Below are 19,513 nucleotides of genomic sequence, written 5' to 3' on the forward strand. Positions count from 1 at the left end.
AAATATTATATGGCTCTCACGGAAATACATTTTAAAATATTTGCCGTTCATGGGTCTCTCAGCCAAAAAGGTTACCGACCCCTGCTTTAAGTGATGTTTTCTTTGTAAAATCTAGCATCTTTTATTTGCTATAAAGTAGCTGAAAATGAGCGTTTCTTACGTGATAGACCAGCAGCCACCAATAGTTTGGAGTTGTCATGTTTCGCCCCTAAGAAACATAGATTTGATTGGCTGATGTAATTGGTCGGTGGCTTTCCTGATCTGATCAACCAGTTCCAGAAAGTCCATTAAAAGCTGCACTGGTCAAAATAGAGTACCTTTGTCAAAACTTAAATGACTTAAACCCTATTTTGAGTATAGGTCCAGGTGGTTGGACCTATATAGGATGGACACTTGGTCCCAAAAAAGTGTAATTCTGTGACTGTTTTGTGTGACATCAAACGGGTTTAATTCTTGTTGTAGACACTCATATAATGTACCTCCATGTATAGCTCTACCACTCTGTTCTAAGAGAGCACACCCTGTAGGTTTAATGTGCACAATTAAATATCTTAGTTTCTCAGATAGCAATGTGTCTACACAAGTTTAGATTGGGGTATTTTGTTTGTAATGGGTAAAGACAGTAATGTGCACTCCCTAGTACCTTGCGTTACCATTTATTTGAGATACAAGCTGTCCCTCGGCTAATTGTTATGCTTTAGGTTAAAATCTGTGGCTTATGAGTCCCCTCACCACTAGTTGGTGAACCCCGTAAGATCCGACCAAAATATCCAGTGTCTCACTCGCTAGCATTAGCTTATAGAACCTTGATTGCTTTGTTTTTGCAATTAAAGGAATACATAAAATGCATGTGTAGGACAGTGTTGAGAAGAAGAAGCTGATGATTTTCCTTGAAATCAAGAAAGAAATCAATGAAAAAATATGACACATGTGCATGTAGCCATGGGTATACAATTGCTTCAATAATCAACACCATTCTGAAGCAACATGAGTTGAAAACACCAGCCAAGGGATTATAATATGATTTTTGAACAGAGGATATTTATCCATAAATAATGGAGAAGCTGCTGATGGTGTGTTTGACGGTGAGGCAGCTGGCAGGAGATACTGTAGAAGTATGCTCTCCAATATAAATGCTTTGCATAAGTGGATCTCAGATTGTTTTCACCAAGTACAACAGAAAAAAAATGGCTCTCCAAGTACCACCTTAATGACCAACATTAAAATACAGAAGTGTTGTAGGCCTAAGTATTCGTTTTCACTATGCGGGGGTTTAATTTCACAAGTATATTAAATTTTTTGGCCACTGTAACATTCCACACAGTAACACTGTGTTTGAATATTTAATTAAGTGATTATTTGGCGTACCATTAGTGGTACACGTGCCACAGTTTGAGAATCGTTGCTGAACATTATTAATATTACAGTACTTACCAAAACTACTGTAGTTGTAGTACATGCTTCTGAATTGTTTGTGATGTAGAAGTTTGTTTTTCCTATCGAGAAGCATGTGACATGTTAAAATTGTGGTGTTTGGGGGGTTCAAGAACAGAATAACGGAATTGAAAATAATTTCAATGGGGATTATTGATTTGAGATACAAATATTTTGGGTTATGAGGTCTGTAGAACCAAACTCATAAAGTGAAGTACCACTATACATTGGTTTAGTTTTTGTCGCAAAATGTAACCTTTTTATTTAAAATTATTTTTTAAACTGGTTTTGTATAGAAATACTGTAAGAATTCACATTCTCTCCATATGTGGACCAGCATCCAGATTGTTTGGTATAAATCAATGTGGGGCAGGTCATGTGGATGTTTGAATGTGTAAGTGTTTGTGTATGTGGAATGGGGGTTGCCCCTCTGCAAAGGGCCAGAGGTGGCAGTTGTTTGGATTAACCTCATGGTTACCATCTTTGTTCTAACGCGGGCTCCTGCCAGTGTCAATTTGTTGCCTTGCTTTTCAAACTGTTGGTTAGACGAAGAAAATCCCCCAAGGAATTCCAAATGTTACCATATACACAGACGTCTGATGATGATTGCCTGGGTTTAATAGAGGATAGATACCATAAGGGGTGACATTAGAGTTACATTCCTGAAGTAAAGGTCATAGGTAACATGTCATGCCAATAATGTGATATGTTTAACTGTTTGAGTATTAGAATTGATTTTGGGACATCAAATGTCCTCACCCTTACAACATTTCCTGTAATATACCACAGTAGTGCAGATGACCATTGAAAGGTTTGGGATCAAGATGAAATGTTCATCCACTTTTGGGCAGTGATGTAACATGATAAGCATTACACCACTTTTTTTTTGTTTCAGTAATGCAACACCCTACTATTTCCAAACCAGTAAAGAGATTTAAGTTACTTACCCAAGTCACTTTGTGTTACTATTTTAATCATTTTCCTCAGCAATACAATGTACACAGATACACAACCGCCCCTCGTTTAATTGGGCGATTGTATATCTGTATGTAATTGCCCAATTAACTGTTGACTGCTATATGATGATTTCTGCAAAGTAGGATTATAATCAATAAATGTAATATGTTTATATTTAGAACATTTAAAAACGGTTTATGACCTTTTGAGGATGTCCCGATCAACATTTTGGCCGCTGATCCCAATCCGATTTTTTGCCATGAGATCCGATTTGATTTTGAGTCCCGATTCGATACTTCCACAATAGATCATAGAACAGAACATTTTTTACAGCAAGTAACTAAAGTAAACACAAAAACACATTTTTATTAAACATATCTTATTACATTTAGAATTTGCTAGTTAAAGTTAAAGTTAAAGTACCAATAATTGTCACACACACACTGGTGTGGCGAAATTATTTTCTGCATTGACCCATCACCCTTGATCACCCCCTGGGAGGTGAGGGGAGCAGTGAGCAGCAGCTGTGGCCGTGCCCGGGAATCATTTTTGGTGATTTAATCCCCGATTCCAATCCTTGATGCTGAGTGCCAAGCAGGGAGGTAATGGGTCCAATTTTTATAGTCTTTGGTATGACTCGGCCGGGGTTTGAACTCACGACCTACTGATCTCAGGGCGGACACTCTAACCACTAGTATTGTTGTAAATCCAATGGTGTATTTGTGGTATTGAATACTACATACATTTTTTTTAAAACACAAATAATAAATAAAGTGGCTAATAATATAATAAACTACTATTGGCTCCCATTTAAATCATTTGGGTTTTGCACGAAAATCCTTTATGTACCCAGAGACATATTCCCTGAGTTGGTAAACAATAGCAAATAGCATGTGCGCTCTATGGAGCAGTCTTGCGCTCATTTCACTCTTCAAACAAGTCATCAAATCAACAAAATACAAATCGATGTTTTTTTCTATTTGAATTAATTGATATACTCAACTCATTGCAGCCCTAACTGGGACTCAGCTGTGGTAAAGATTGGCTGGGTTCGACAGCTCATCAGATGATCGCTGATCAATTAAAAGAGGCACATCCTAGATCCCATTATCGAGATTGGGACTTCTCTATGGCCTTCTAAATATGTTTTTTTTAAACATTATTGGAGCCCTTTAAACAGGAAATAATATCCATACTTTGACCATAAACTTAGTCACTGCTCGGTGACATTCGCCGTTCCTGGCCGAGTGGTACTCTTCCCTGCCGCGGTGAAAGCTATAGCGTCGGACATGAACTGCAGCTCTATACCAGTCAGAATATTTCTCCTCATGCTCACCTAAGTGAGAAGGCATTCATTTCAATTTAACAGGTAATAGTGCTAACATTCTGCGATGAGGTGGCGACTTGTCCAGGGTGTACCCCGCCTTCCGCCCGATTGTAGCTGAGATAGGCTCCAGCGCCCCCCGCGACCCCGAAGGGAATAAGCGGTAGAAAATGGATGGATGGATAGTGCTAACATTATGGGCGGTGAGTTATTACCTGTTGTATTTACATCAGATGACTGCTTCTATCTGGGATTCAAAGCATGCTGTGTGTTCAAATGTTTCAGCAAATGGCTTGTATGTCTTCTTCTTGATGAAATACAAACCTTGAAATGATTACAAGTAGTGCTGTTGCGATCTTTTCTTGTAAAATGTCGGTGAACTTTGTGGCGCTTCTTCCGCCCGGTGCCGCCACGTTGCTCTAAGACGCTGTCTGACGTCACTGTGCACATTGCGTGATGGCGTCATCATCACCGGGAAGAACCGTTAATGCAATCGGTTGACAAAATGGCAAGCGATTCCGAGGAACTAACACACTGGGACTCGGTTCTGAACAAGAACCGTTTTTTGATTCCCAGCCCTATCGAAAAGTATCGAAATACATTTTGGAACCGGTACCAAAATATTGGTATTGGGACAAACCTAGTGTGACATCAGGGTCTCTGCAGCTCACCTTTTTGTCGCAGACATGGAGCAACAGGACTAAAGAGCCTCTAAACACAAGTACAGTCTATAATAACACCAGAAATAGATGCTAAATGTGTTGCTAGTCGGTTTTAATAAAGAGTGACTAAAAGGATTGGAGAAGTGATTACAATTTTAAAAAAAGTACATTGTACAATAAGCAGCAATTATTGAAAAATAGAGCAAAACAATAATATGTAAGAAACAATGTATGTTAATAATCTAAATAATACAAACATGTTTTTAGATGTATGTATACATTTTTATGCCTTTCTAAAAAGAATATATGCATCATAGCAATTGTATCCCGCCTTCCGCCCGCAGCTGAGATAGGCTCCAGCACCCCCCGCGACCCCGAAAGGGACAAGCGGTAGAAAATGGATGGATGGATGGACGTCATACTGACCACGCCACCACCTTGCCCCCACCGCCACATGTATCTTGGCATTCTAGAAGAAACCCTGACTTCATATGGCACACAGCTATTTTGAGTCTTGGCAATTCTTGCGAACGAGCATTAATTTCCTCGAACAGAAAATACTACTGGTGCTTTTTTCAGTTTACTTTGGATGTGTTATCCAAACTGTGAGCCTTTTTTACAGGAAATTGTGTCAAACTGTATCGGGAAGATTATCCACATTTTCCGAGGGAATCGATGAACACTCTGCTTGACGCAGTCTAACGAGACCAATGGAATGATGACTCTCCGCTTGTCCAAACATTACAACAAAAGTCACTTTTAAGAAAGACATCACGCAGTTTCCACATTCGTCATATGTCTGCTTCATGTTTATCTTTATTAAGTTTAAAGCTTCCAGAAGTAAAATTGTGGTCACATCACACCTATTAATGTCCGAGTTTGTCTTACTTCCTGCTCTGCTAACCCCTCCATAAGCCTTGCATTGTGTTGACACACAAAACAAACATTTGATTCCCTGACCCTCACTGATTGAGGCCAGGTGTTCTTTCTCATTGCCCGACTGCAGGAGTGATTGTCTATTGTGTGTGTGTGTGTGTTTGTGTGTGTGTGCGTGTGAGCATGCACATACTTGTGGATGACTCTCAAAGAATAGACTACTAACATGGAAATACACCAACTTTCACTACTGTATTCATTACCAGACAGATGTGATTTGGCTTGAGTGTGCGTTTGAAAGTGTATGTAAGAGAGAGAAAACAGAGATGCGTCCCACAGCGAAGTATTCACAGGTGCCCATGGCCATTAGCATGTGTTTATAGATCGATCTCACATGAAACTGGAAGTCTACCCTTGATTTTTACATTCTGGTTAACAGTAATGGAAAATTACTGCTGCAAGCTTCCCAGTGGGGATTGATTAAAGGAACATTCCTGGACATCCTGACTGCCACCATGAACATGAAGGATAGCCAACACGAATGTGACAATACCAAAGTACTTCAAGAGATACATGTTTAATACATATGCTATCTATTCTCAAGAGGTTGAGACATTTCCCACAGCAAATATGGAATCCTATAACTTCAAAGATCAAACTTTTTTGTTTCCACTACTTTGATCAAGGAAGCAGCAAACACTGTGAAATATATTTTTCCCTATGGAACATATGTATATACAGTATTTCCAACATCTGTTTACAGAACCTGCATTCATGGCTTTGTAGTGTCAACTAAATAAACCTTCAGTAAAATCATGACTTCTCCAGTGGATTGCTATCAAAAATATAAATTACAATGTCAAATTAAGAATAATCTAACAGGTGAAAGAGCATATTTTGTCACATACACCTACATTCATAGCTCGGTATCTATGTCTAAACAGCCTTCAGAGTTAGATGTGTGGTGGATGGTGGGATAAACACAGTTAATGTAACCCAGGGGTTCATCTGAGAGGGGTTTTGGCTAAAAACCACAACTCTCAAAATGGTAAATGGTCTGTATTTATGGTCTTTACCATACCTGAAACGATACCCACAATGCTCAACATTACAAATACCATTCACCCATTCACACACACATTCACACACGAGGCTCTAACCACAACACATCAGGAGCAAGGTGGGGAAGTGTCTCTCTCAAGGACACGACAGCCGTGACTGGGATGGCAGAAGTTGAATACGAACCGGGAACCCTAAGGTTGCTGGCACGGCCACTCTACCACAACCAAATGACTTCCTCTTATCAGATTGGCTTGCTGGAGTATTCCTGCCTTGATTATTGCAATTGGGTATGTGCACATTCACATTTGTGCAACATCATCAACTAGTCATATTTTTGGTCGCTCGGAGACTAATATGATTTGGGCATGCCCCGACCTCACATTACCAGTCATAAGCAATGCAAATACTATTGGCTGATCTACTAAATGTTTGCTTGTATTAAAACATGCAAACTTGATTGCACACACAAATCTGATTGACTAAACTTGTGCACAGAGGATTGTCTCTCTTAAGTGAGCAAAATAGGGAACACAATACATTTAGTGCGAATAGGGTAGAAAATGCAAATATAGTTATATTTTTCGCACACTTAGTGTGATTTTTCAAGACTAAAACTGTTTTACAGATGCTGTTTTGCATCTATATTTAGTAAGTCTAGAAAGAATGTACAACCTGGCAGTTGCACAGAAATAGCTTTGAGAAAGTAGGCAATCATGCTGCATCTTTGTCCTACGGATGCTTGTCAACCTATAAGGACAGTCAAAAATAAAAATATCAGACACATCGTTTATTTAGCAATATATCATAATTTTAATACTGCTAAGTGGCTGATTAAAACAAATTAATTGATGCGTTTTAGTGTCTGCTGGCATTTTTTGTAATGACTTTAGTTTTTTTTACTAATATGAAAACAACTTTTTTGCAATATTCATTTTCCTGCATCTGGAACATTCCAACACTCTCTGGGCGCACCCTCGGCACGCTAAAAAAGTTGATTCCATTGTAAATGCACTGCAGGCCAGAAAAAGTAGTACATGTCTGCTGCATGTTTCAAAACGCCACACAATCACACAGGTAGTAGCATGATAACATGAATGTGCAGTAAATGAGTGTCTCCATGGTGAAAGCTGCGTAGTGCAAGCAAAAACCTAATTTAAATGGCGCAGTCTGCATCACTTTTGCACTTATCATCAATTGTAGAAGCAGTCTTATTGATTTACGCCCACTAAAAATACATACAATTTTATAGTTTGCATAAGCTGATTAGCGCATGGTATTTGGATCGTAGTTGATCAGGCCCTATGTGTGGCTGAATAAGGTGGTGTCTAATAGGTCGTAATTGCAATGTTGCCCTTTTATTTTTTAATGATGTCAGGGTTATTACAAGCAGGCCATTCATTCAAGCCTTTGGTTTCAGGTTGCATCCTTTTTCTATAGTGCTCTGATGAGTGTGACCAGGGTAGTGACATCTCCTGAATAAGAGATTATTTATATAAGGACACACACACATGCACACACACACACACACACACACACACACACACAAACACACACACAAACAAACACAAAATGCAGTACGTGTGAGTAACACATAACACTCCTTTAGCATGGGTTTGACAGATTTCCTCAAATATCCACAGTGATCATTCCTAAATACTTCTTTAAAGACACAATCAAGCACTTTGACATGCACTAAATAAAACATAGCCCTTGTAAACTAATCCAACCCACATATGCTGAGCACAGTACGAGTAGCATGCTGCATTGTGTCGCTGTATGACATTTGGAGGGCTTGGATTTCAGTTTGGAAACCATAACCATTTCTCCCTTCTAATCCAAATCACATGGATTTGTCATGTCTGCCAACATTGGTAACATCTATCCAAAATACCTTTTGGTCAAATACCATTCATAATAATAAAAAAATCGGATCCTTTGATATGCCAGGTGTTAAACTTGCAAAAGAATTTGGAGAGCAAATGGAAACATCTGGAAACAGGGGAGAGAAAAAGCAATCGTTATTCAAAAGTGGCTCCAACGGCATTTGGGTTAGTGTAGAAAACACCCGTCTATTACCATCACAATATTGGTTAAACAACCTTTTTGGATAGTGTTTTTTTCTGTACTGAGACCCAGTTGGTCCATGTTGACTTTGTAGTAAATGGGCTGCTAAGCTGTAGCTTTAAGGCGAAAGGCCAAGTTTGATTTCAGCCTTTAAATTCATGCACCTGGGGAAAGGTTGATTGGCAACACTAAATTGTCCCCAGTGTGTGAATGCGAGTGTGAATGTTGGAGGTGCACCAGCAATTTGAGGGTGAGGATTCAATACTTATAGTACAGCACAATTTGTGGTATTTCCAGTAATAATAGCTTACTGATGAAAACGCTGCTTGAATTTGTGTCCAACAAAACCTCACCCACACTTTAAGTCGATGTAAACAGAAGTTTAACAGACAGACATTGAATTAAGTAAAAGATAATATGATGTATATACATCCCAGTATAAATGCAAAACATTTGTATCTGTGTCTGCGCAAACAAGCTCTAATCATCTGTTTACCATGTCAAAAAGACGAAGCCAGCTCCTGAAATTACTACTTTGTGGCCACAATCAGAGAGCCAAGGTAGGTCTTTTCAATTCATAAAGTTGGAGTGCAAAACAGCCACATCCGTTGGCTGGAATTCCAAATGCTTGGAAGGCAGTTGAGTCTGTGTTTAAACTGTAAAAATTCCTCCCATTGCGACAGAGTACATTAGGCTTCCAGGTGGCACGTCTATAACGCGACCAGCCTGACCTCACTGTGACTCAAGAGCTTCATGAAAACACTTCGTAACTTGCAACAAGAATGAGCTAAAATAGATGCAAAGAATAATAAGTGGAATACATGCCATTAATGGTCTGTAGATCAGACCCATGAATCTGCTTAACTTCTCTGAAACCCAGTCAGGCTAGGAAGCTGGTGTGCACGCACAATTTGTATTTTTTAGACAATAAGGTACACTTTAAATCCTTTGATTTTCTCAAAAATTGACAGTGCACCTAAATGTACAGATTAATTCTGGTTGTGCATACCAACTTCGAAGCAATTTTATTTGGTTCCTGGTGTAATGATAAGTGTGACCAGTAGACGGCAGTCACACATAAGTGATACATATGGACTGGAGGTTGACTCCTGTTCAATAAAGGACGCCAGCAAGCAAGCCCAAAACTTTTACGTTTCATTGAGAATACAGAACATTACACACAGCGCTCAAAAATCTGTCAAAATGTTTAGTACGGCTTAGGTAAGCAACAAAGCAGCATTGCTTGATGGATTGGCGGCGCATTACGGCTAGCGTAGTCAGACGTGCTGTGCTTCAACATGAGTATTATCATGGTGTGTGTATAAGGACCCCAAAATGGCAACTATTAGGAGACATATTATTTGGCATTTTATTTCATAAGATTATGCAAAAACAACTTTTCATACCTATTGGTACATGCTGATGTTTATTTGGGATCTGCATAAATCCCGTAAATTTGCGTGTCAATAAGCTCCTTCTATTTCTATTTGTTGTGGGCCATTCATCCTCCGCTGTTACCATTTGTAATACAAAGTAGCATACAATTCTGGTACAACAAAGATGACGGAAAGAAGACGCTGTCGAAGTGGAGCCACGTCAATAGGACCGCCCACAAAACAGCGCATCCTGAAGAGACGGTCAGACAGCTTCTTAAATATGGTCTGTAAAACACAGTTGCGGGCTGTGCATTTCCCACCTGGGCCTTCAGTGATGTTTTCTTAGTCCTACTTCAATAAATACCTCTCAAAATACAATTATTTATGTCACCACATGACCACGGCTTGAAAAATATTATGCAGAAACACACTTGTGCACTGCTGGCCATTGAATCACCTCAATGTGTCACTAGTGTACAAAACAGGCTATTTTTTGGCACATTTAAAAAATCAATAAACCCGTATCGGACGTTGTACTGTTAAAACTAAAGTAATAGTAAAAAACATTGAATGTGAAAAAATATATTTGCTCACAATTTGTAATGGCCTTTGATACTGTTCGTAGTTGGTTGATTCGAGTGGAAGTGGCAGGCAGACCATTTCATCGCCAGGACAGCTTAACCAGATCACAAGATCTAGTTTCTCTTTAAATATCCTTCTTGAAAATGCCCTTGCAAATATATATCTGCCACCTTATCAACATTTTGCTCTGCTTCTTTGTTGGTTAAAAAAGTGAGTACCGCTGATTTCTCCGCTGGCCGGGTATGGCTCCGGTGCCACTTTCTGCTTTCATGAATCACAACTTGTGATTGGATACTTGGGAGTGACAAGTGGGTATTCAATCACAGTCACATTCAACATAAGGCCACAGTCAACAACTTGTGATCTGATAGGCTATCGCAACTGTCTGTTAACTGAATGTCCTCCGTTCGTTAAACTGTTGGTTCAGAAGGCCTCTGGCAGAATTCATACAGCGCTGGCAACTAGTTAGCTGAATTCTGATTGGATAACAGCTCTAACTTAAAAACAGCAACACTGGAGCCTAATATGACATGAAGAGAACATGATGAATATTTTTGTGTATTTATGGAATGTCAATTAAAAATAAAATTAACATTAATTAATATATGATCATGATTTATGGTTGGCCAGCAGAGAAGGCCTTGCTGGCCCTGATGGCATACCACTAGTAAAACATAATCTATGCAACATTTTGACCAAAGAACCACCATTACATGTTATGTCGACCACAAAGAAGTGTTTTACAAACATAAATGTAGAAAAAAAATACATCATAATATGACCCCTTTAAGCCGCCTTTAACCCGATGTGCCTTTTGTATGAAAATAGACCTGAATAGACCCGCTCCTCGGCAGTGGGCTTTATGATCCGGTCCAAAACATACGGTATTCAATTAATATACACCACAAGGGCTGATAATTTATGTAAATGTTGCTGTACTTTCTATTGAATTGTACAAATGACAGGACATTAAAGAAACATTTGAGCCAATGGTGAATTTTAACAATGTGAATAGTCATGACTCAAAATGTTCAATCATCAAGGATACATGCCAACCACTTGCCTCTTCTTCGTTTCTGTCCTCTCTCTGCGCAAGTCTCACTCGTTTCCCTCTTCTCTGAATATGACTTATTTTTCCATGTCACTCGCTTCGTTTCTCTTTCATCTCTCTCTGTAGTGGAGTTGACATGTTTATCGTCTGAAATGCACATATTTGATTGGCTAAGTAGTATCATGTGGGCTGGCATAACGTGCATGCAATTGGTCAGTGTATTTCCTGATCTGATCAAACAGTACCGTAAATTCTATAAAAGCAGCATCATTCTAATTGGAAGTCCTCTGTCAAAACTTTAAATACTGTTATACTTATATGATGATAATCAATCCTGTACACTGCTGCTGGAATTAACATTTTCCTGAGGGAACTCTCCTGAAGGAATCAATAAAGTACTATATATCTATCTATAATAGGCCTCATGTATAAAACTGAATGTAAAACTTTAAGAAAACAAAAAGCTCGGAATGTACATAGTCACAAAGAAATTAAAAGAAACATCTATACAACCATGCTGAGCACACTTCTATGCACTATTATAAATCACACCTGCAGTGAATTATGTGCAAAGAGGTTCCTCCCTGGTGTCCTCCAAAAACTCCTCCCACAATCATCCATAAATGTCACGCTAATTAGGTCATGAAAATGGTGATTTGTTTAAGAATCACATGTTGGACTTTCAGTGACGGAATACAGTGATGGCAACTCTAATGAAGAGGGCGACACTTTTAGTGTGGTGCTTATTGCGATGAATATCGTTACTGTATTATTTTTGGAGGTTTAAGTAACATCATATCTAATACAAATAATTCGGAGTTTAAATGTCAATATTTGACCAATCATATTGTCAGCTCCACCGTGACAGAAAATTGTTGCTGAGATGAAGAAGATATGTTCAAATTTTAGCCTTCTATCTGCCAAGTCTTTATCCAAATAATGTATTTATTATTCACATTCTGTTTCATGACACAAATAGTTACCATGAGCAATTTTTAAAGCTCTTGTGGGCAATTGGTATGCACACAAGATGATTTCAATATGTTAATGGCTCAATAAATGTTTTTTTTCATACAGCTGTTTGTCTTGTAAACATATTTGATTGATAATATTACTATTCTTGACATATGCTGCTTGAGATCCAAACATGTTCACTTAATCTATGTTACAAACTCCCAAACACTATATGAATGAAACGGATTTATTGAATATTTCCTGAATTTAAGACATGATTTTATGTAATACAATGTTTACAAAACACAGGATAAGTTGTAAATTCCTTTGTGCTGGCACATACTTGAGAGTGTTTGGTGATGACTGGTGGAATGGTGGATGGGTGCTTTGCAATTTGGATGCAACATCAGTATTGTGCCCCTGGGTCACTGGGCGTTTCGGCCTTATCACTAGACGCCCTCTCCAGGGGTGGCCAGCCACAGGGTGATCGGCCCAGGGCTTGCGTCAATCCCAATTAATCATGAGTTGCTTGGTGTTGAGCAGCAGACTTCTCATGGGACTATGCATGGCAGGGGCGTCCTTTTCCCTGAGTCAAGCCTAAGCTGACCGCTATGTAATACAATATTGTACAGAAATCTATAATTGTTATTTTTTAGTCTGAACAAAATACTTTTTACTGACTGTGAGGCTACACACAAAGTCAAAGAAACATGTACCAATTTGCTATCATTCGATTAAAAATGAATAAAATAAACAATACTTTAATGACCCACCACATCGACTTGTTCAGGGTGTATCCCGCCTTCCGCCCGAATGCAGCTGGAATAGGTTCCAGTCCCCCCCGCGTCACAGAGAGGGACAAGCTGTAGAAAATGGATGAATGGATGAACCCACCACATTATAAGTACATGTGAAACATATCTACAATAATACAGCCCTATATTTTTTATATCCAAGCTCTAAAAAATAAATATACAATGCATCCAGACCTCAAGGAATTTATATAGTGCATGTGTGTTTTTTTATGGGAGTATAGCTTTATTTCATTGTGACACCATCAGGTGTCAATGATTTCCGTGTCTGACATACTTTGGGCTTGACCTACTATAGGTTTTTACATCAACGTGGCTTCATAGTAAAAGAGTGCGGGTACTAGACTGGCCTGCCTGTAGTCCAGACCTGTCTCCCATTGAAAATGTGTGGCGCATTATGAAGCCTGAAATACCAGAACGGAGACCCCCGGACTGTTGAACAACTTAAGCTGTACATCAAGCAAGAATGGGAAAGAATTCCACCTGAGAAGCTTAAAAAATGTGTCTCCTCAGTTCCCAAACGTTTACTGAGTGTTGTTAAAAGGAAAGACCATGTAACACAGTGGTGAACATGCCCTTTCCCAACTACTTTGGCATGTGTTGCAGCCATGAAATTCTAAGTTAACTACTATTTGCAAAAAAAAAATAAAGTTTATGAGTTTAAACATCAAATATCTTGTCTTTGTAGTGCATTCAATAGAATATGGGTTGAAAAGGATTTGCAAATCATTGTATTTCGTTTATATTTACATCTAACCCAATTTCCCAACTCATATGGAAACGGGGTTTGTAGTAGCTTAGCTTAATAAATGCTCAAAGTAGCTTGCCCATCACTGCTTATTCTATACCAAGCGTTTTCCTGGCCTTCCCTTCACCGACCTCTGGAGTTCTTGATTGTGGACAGTATTTTTGGGTAGTACTTTTTTGCCCCCATCACCTTTTGTTAAACCTTTGGACCATATTATAGACCAGGGGTGGGCAATTCATTTTTACCGGGGGCCGCATGAGCAACCCGAGCACTGCTGGAGGGCCACACCGACAATATTTCAATTAAATTTTGCACAAATTATTTTTGATATACCGTAAGATAGATAATAATAATAATAATAATAGTTTCATTTAACCTAACTTATCTTTATACAAAAGCAGATGGCTTTTGATGGTTTTATTTTTAACACTTTCTAACACAACACTTCCTGATGTATATTACAATACAAAAATTTCAATTTCTGTCACTTTATCCTGCATCCTCTTTGTTGTGAACGTAGCACGCCTGTAAGGTGATTGGCGAAGAAGGAGGAAGCTTTGCTGTTGCGGAAATGAGGAGTGAGGATTGGTTTTCCTTTTGGAAAGAACGAGATAAGTTGAGATGTGTTGCGCAAAGTTTTACTTCTGACACCAATTGTAGCGTCCAGAAGAAGTGCACAGCAAGTCTGACGCAATTTTTAAACTTTTATTGAGCAAGCTATACTAACACAGCTCAACATATCTCGTTCCTTCCACACACACGTCTCCTCACTTCTCATTTACACAACTCAAGAAGACAACATCTACTTCAGCAGGTCGTTACACTATATTCTTTAAACACAGCAACATGTGTACCACAAATAAGCACACGGCTTTACCTTTACTTGGCAGTCCATGTCTTTTTTAAAACACGCCATTCGTCATCAACTTTTCTCTTTTTAGCGTCTCCGGGATAACCGGCATCACTTGTTGCTGTGCGCCTTCCCTCACAGGACATACGCACATATAACACTTTTCAAAATAAAAGCAGCACAGTTGTATTGCACGCACGACAAAGATGTTTTTTTAAATGTATTTTGTATTTGTGATTGCCTCTGCGCGCACGAGCATACGTCCACACGGAAGTAATACAAATAACGCTTTTCAAAACAAAAGCAGCACCGTTGTATTGCACACTCGAAATAGATACTTTTTTAAATGTATTTTGTAATTTATAATTGGCCTCACGCGGGCTGGACAGGGACGTGCAAAGGGCCGGATGCGGCCCGCGGGCCGCAGAATGCCCAGGTCTGTAATAGACTGTATCTTTGGATTCCACTCTGCCTCACATCTCTGCATTCTGGGGTCTGGGCTTGACAAAGACGTAACACTATAATTTGTAAACTGGTGTACATCTGCAGTCTTATAAATTGGTACAACTTTTGTAATTTTCATTTTATTTGAGGATTTGCTCTTTTGAAAAGATGGAATACTGATATACATTAAATCAGTGATACTTAAACTTTGTGGTACATGGGCTCCATCTATAGTGGTACGTAAAAGAATAACGTGATTCAAGCCGTTCAAAGATGTATAACCCTCCAAAGAAAGTTAGTATATGCATATTATTTGTCACACCGTGGTGAGGGAAGTCCTGTTTTGGGGTTGTCTGGCACATTTCCTGTTTTATTTTGAAAATTCTAATCCTCCTCTCGTTTCAGGCCACTTGCTCTTCCTCCTGTGTCACTGGTCTGATGTCTCTCCTGATTGCCTGATTGTGCCCACCTGTGTCACCCTCCCTCATGTGTATATAGTCCTCGTCTTCCCCTGTCTTGTTGCCAGAGTATATCGTCTCGCTATGTACCTCCAGCCTTGTCCACAGCCTTGTTCACAGCCATCAACCAAGTTGATAAGTATTGTCTCGCTTTGTTTATTGATTCCTTTGTTCCCTCTGAGAGAGTGATTTTCTTTTGCTAAGTTTTTTGGTCAAGTCTTTTTGTATCAATTTTCATAGTGCCTTGTCTTCCTTTTTTTTTCCCCTCCTTCTGGAGCGCTTTTAGTTTTCAGGCTTCTCAAATACTTTATACATACTTTCTGTTTATAGCGTCTCAACTTTTTAGCATGAGAGAATTTCCTTTTTGTAGATTATTATAGATTGTTGGTTTTTTGTGTATTCGACTCATAGAACTTTTTGGCTATTGCCTGTTCCTCCTTATGGAGTGATTTTCTGTTTATTGCCTTATGTCCTATGCTAATACCCTATAGGTGCTTGAATATATCTTAGATAGATTTTGTAGCCACTTTCTTTAATCACTCTGTCCTAGAGATAGCAAGGAATTATTTAAATAAAGGTCTGAGTCAATTGTCACTCCTCTGCATCTGAGTCCTCATTTACGCCTAGACATAACATTATTCATATATTGATATTTTATTTTAACATATCATTTACATTGAAATAGATTGAATTTTCACTGCAATCCTTAAAGTAGTAGCAGAGTGGAAAAAACAAGTTGAGTTTATAAGCTTGATTGTGTTTTTTTGTATCCATTAAAACATATCCAATTGTATTCACGATCCGCAAAATATCTGAAAATACCTTCTAAAATGTCACAAAATGCCACAAATTCAGTCAGCCTTTTTGAATATTCCGCTCCAAATATCTTCGGTAATTTTTGGTGATTGACATCACAGTGGGAACGCTTCTGCACTCTGAACATGTTATCAGATCAGTCATACTGGAAATACACAAACATTGGAAAGAGATGTGCTGTTAATCAATCACAATCCTTTTGTAAGACAAAAACACATTTATTTGGCTTTTTATATGCATTCAAAATTGTAAATAAATAGCTAATAATTGAGTCAACAGTTCGAGGATCCTCTGTTGCGTTCATTATACTCATCCAAAAACACATCCAGAAACCGCCAACAATACTCCAATTACATGTCGTGACTTTAAAAATAACCAAATATGAGTGATACCCTACTGAAATGATTTTTTTTATTTAAACGGGAATAGCAGATCCATTCTGTGTCATACTTGATCATTTTGCGATATTGCCATATTTTTGCTGAAAGGATTTAGTAGAGAAAATCGACGATAAAGTTCACAACTTTTGCTCGCTGATAAAAAAAGCCTTGCCTGTACCGGAAGTAGCGTGACGTCACTGGAGCTAGGATTCCTCACAATTCCCCGTTGTTTACAATGGAGCGAGAGAGATTCGGACCGAGAAAGTGATGATTACCCCATTAATTTGAGCGAGGATGAAAGATTCGTAGATGAGGAACGTTACAGTGAATGACTTGAGAGGCAGCGATGGACGTATCTTTTTTCGCTCTGACCGTAACTTAGGTACAAGCTGGCTCATTGGATTCCAGACTCTCCTTTTTCTATTGTAGATCACAGATTTGTATTTTAAACCACCTCGGATACTATATCCTCTTGAAAATGAGAGTCGAGAACGCGAAATGGACATTCAGTGCATTTTATCTCCACGACAATACATCGGCGAAATGCTTTAGCTACGAGCTAACGTGATAGCATCTTGCTTTAACTGCATATAGAAACAAAAGAAATAAACCCCTGACTGGAAGTATAGATAGAAAATCAACAATACTATTAAACCGTGAACATGTAGATACACGGTTAATGCTTTCCAGGCTGGCGAAGGCTAACAATGCTGTGCTAACGACGCCATTGAAGCTAACTTAGCAACCGGACTGCACAGAGCTATGCTAAAAACATTAGCTCTCCACCTACGCCAGCCAGCCCTCATTTGCTCATCAACACCCGTGCTCACCTGCGTTCCAGCGATCGGCAGAAGGACAAAGGACTTCACCCGATGCGTTTGGCGGCCCGGAGACGTAGGAAGTCAAGGTGAAGTCGCCGGCTAGCGCGGCTAGCGCGGCTAGCGCTCCAACAAAGTCCTCCTGGTTGTGTTGCTGTAGTCCGCTGCTAATACACTGATCCCACCTACAACTGTCTTCTTTGTAGCCTTCATTGTTCATTAAAAAAATTGCAAAAGATGTCCAGAATACTGTGGAATTATGAAATGAAAACAGAGCTTTTTGTATAGGATTCTACGGGGTACCATGACTTCCGTTACTCGGACTTCGTCACGCGCATACGTCATCATACCGCGATGTTTCAGCCGGATATTTCCCGGGAATTTTAAAATGTCACTTTATAAGTTAACCCGGCCGTATTGGCATGTGTTGCAATGTTAAGATTTCATCATTAATATATAAACTATCAGACTGCGTGGTCGGTAGTAGTGGCTTTCAGTAGGCCTTTAAAAGCGCCAACGCAGACGGACTATTTTAGCGGCGCATTGACAGCAGTGAGTTAATGCTAGCTTACGCTGCTATTGTTGACACACTGAGCCAATGGCTGCTTCTGCTTCGTCTCAAATTTGCCAAAAGTAAATTCTGGATTATAATTCATGCAGCTCTTACCAGGTAGTAGACAAATGTGGCCATGGTCGGGCAAGCTGGTGGACTTTGACATCCACGAGATGGCGAAATAGATCCTACGAGACGCTTCCTGCATGAACTTTTTTTTAAGCCTTCGTCAGGATTGCGATTAATTCGTCATGTAAACGGAATTATTTGAGCGTCCCATCCGTCAACATCTCAGCGAGAGTGGACATTTTACAGTGAGTGCTTGTTTTACTATGGTTTGATATTGTTAGTTTGTATGTTTAGCACCGAGCAATGCTGCAGATGCTAGTGTCACAATAAAGCTGCATCTGGATAGCAGTGGGCTTCTAAAACTTAATGCTCATCCTCTTTGTGTTTGGGCTCAAAAATATAACGTCCTGGATCATAATTTCCCCCAAAGTAATTGTTGTTGGGTCTCAGAAAGTCGCTTGATTAGCATTGTTGTTGATAGGGAAGGGATCTTTGGTTCCTAGCGCGACGTCACGTGATCACATGACTGGCTTCCTCATTATTATTCCTCAAGGTTTCTCATTGTCATCCCATTGGGTTGAGTTTTTTCTTGCCCTGATTTGGGGTTTCTGAGCCGAGGATGTCGTTGTGGCTTGTGCAGCCCTTTGAGACACTCGTGATTTAGGGCTATATAAGTAAACATTGATTGATTGATTGATGATTATCTCACAAAATGGCTCGATAATCTCCTTGAGATTAATACTCTTTAATCATATTTATTTATTCGCAAACTTTGGAAGTCTTTTGGTGTCATACATCGGAAATATATGATACTGCCTTCAATATAGCGGCAAATTGTTTCTCCACTCTACTGGTACTATAATGTACTAACGCGGAAGTCCCAGTGATCACCGTACTTGCCAACCCTCACGATTTTCCCGGGAGAGTCACAAATTTCAGAGCCCCTCCCGAAAATCTCCCAGTGCCACCATTCTCACGAACTTCTCTCGATTTCCCCCAAGACGGCCATTTCTGGCCGGACAATAATAACGTTTATATTGATATGAATGCATTAGAATTAACACAAGGACACTAGTCGTACAATGTTCGAAATGTAATTATTTTATTAACCCTCTTGGCCCCTTTTTTAAAAAAATGGTCTGCTCCACATCAATGTTCCCTCTAAGGTGTGTGTCTGCACAATTGCACAGTGCTCCCTTGTTCTCCACAAACGTAAAATCTAT

Source organism: Entelurus aequoreus, linkage group LG07 (assembly GCF_033978785.1).
Source record: "Entelurus aequoreus isolate RoL-2023_Sb linkage group LG07, RoL_Eaeq_v1.1, whole genome shotgun sequence".
In the NCBI taxonomy this organism is placed as follows: domain Eukaryota; kingdom Metazoa; phylum Chordata; class Actinopteri; order Syngnathiformes; family Syngnathidae; genus Entelurus; species Entelurus aequoreus.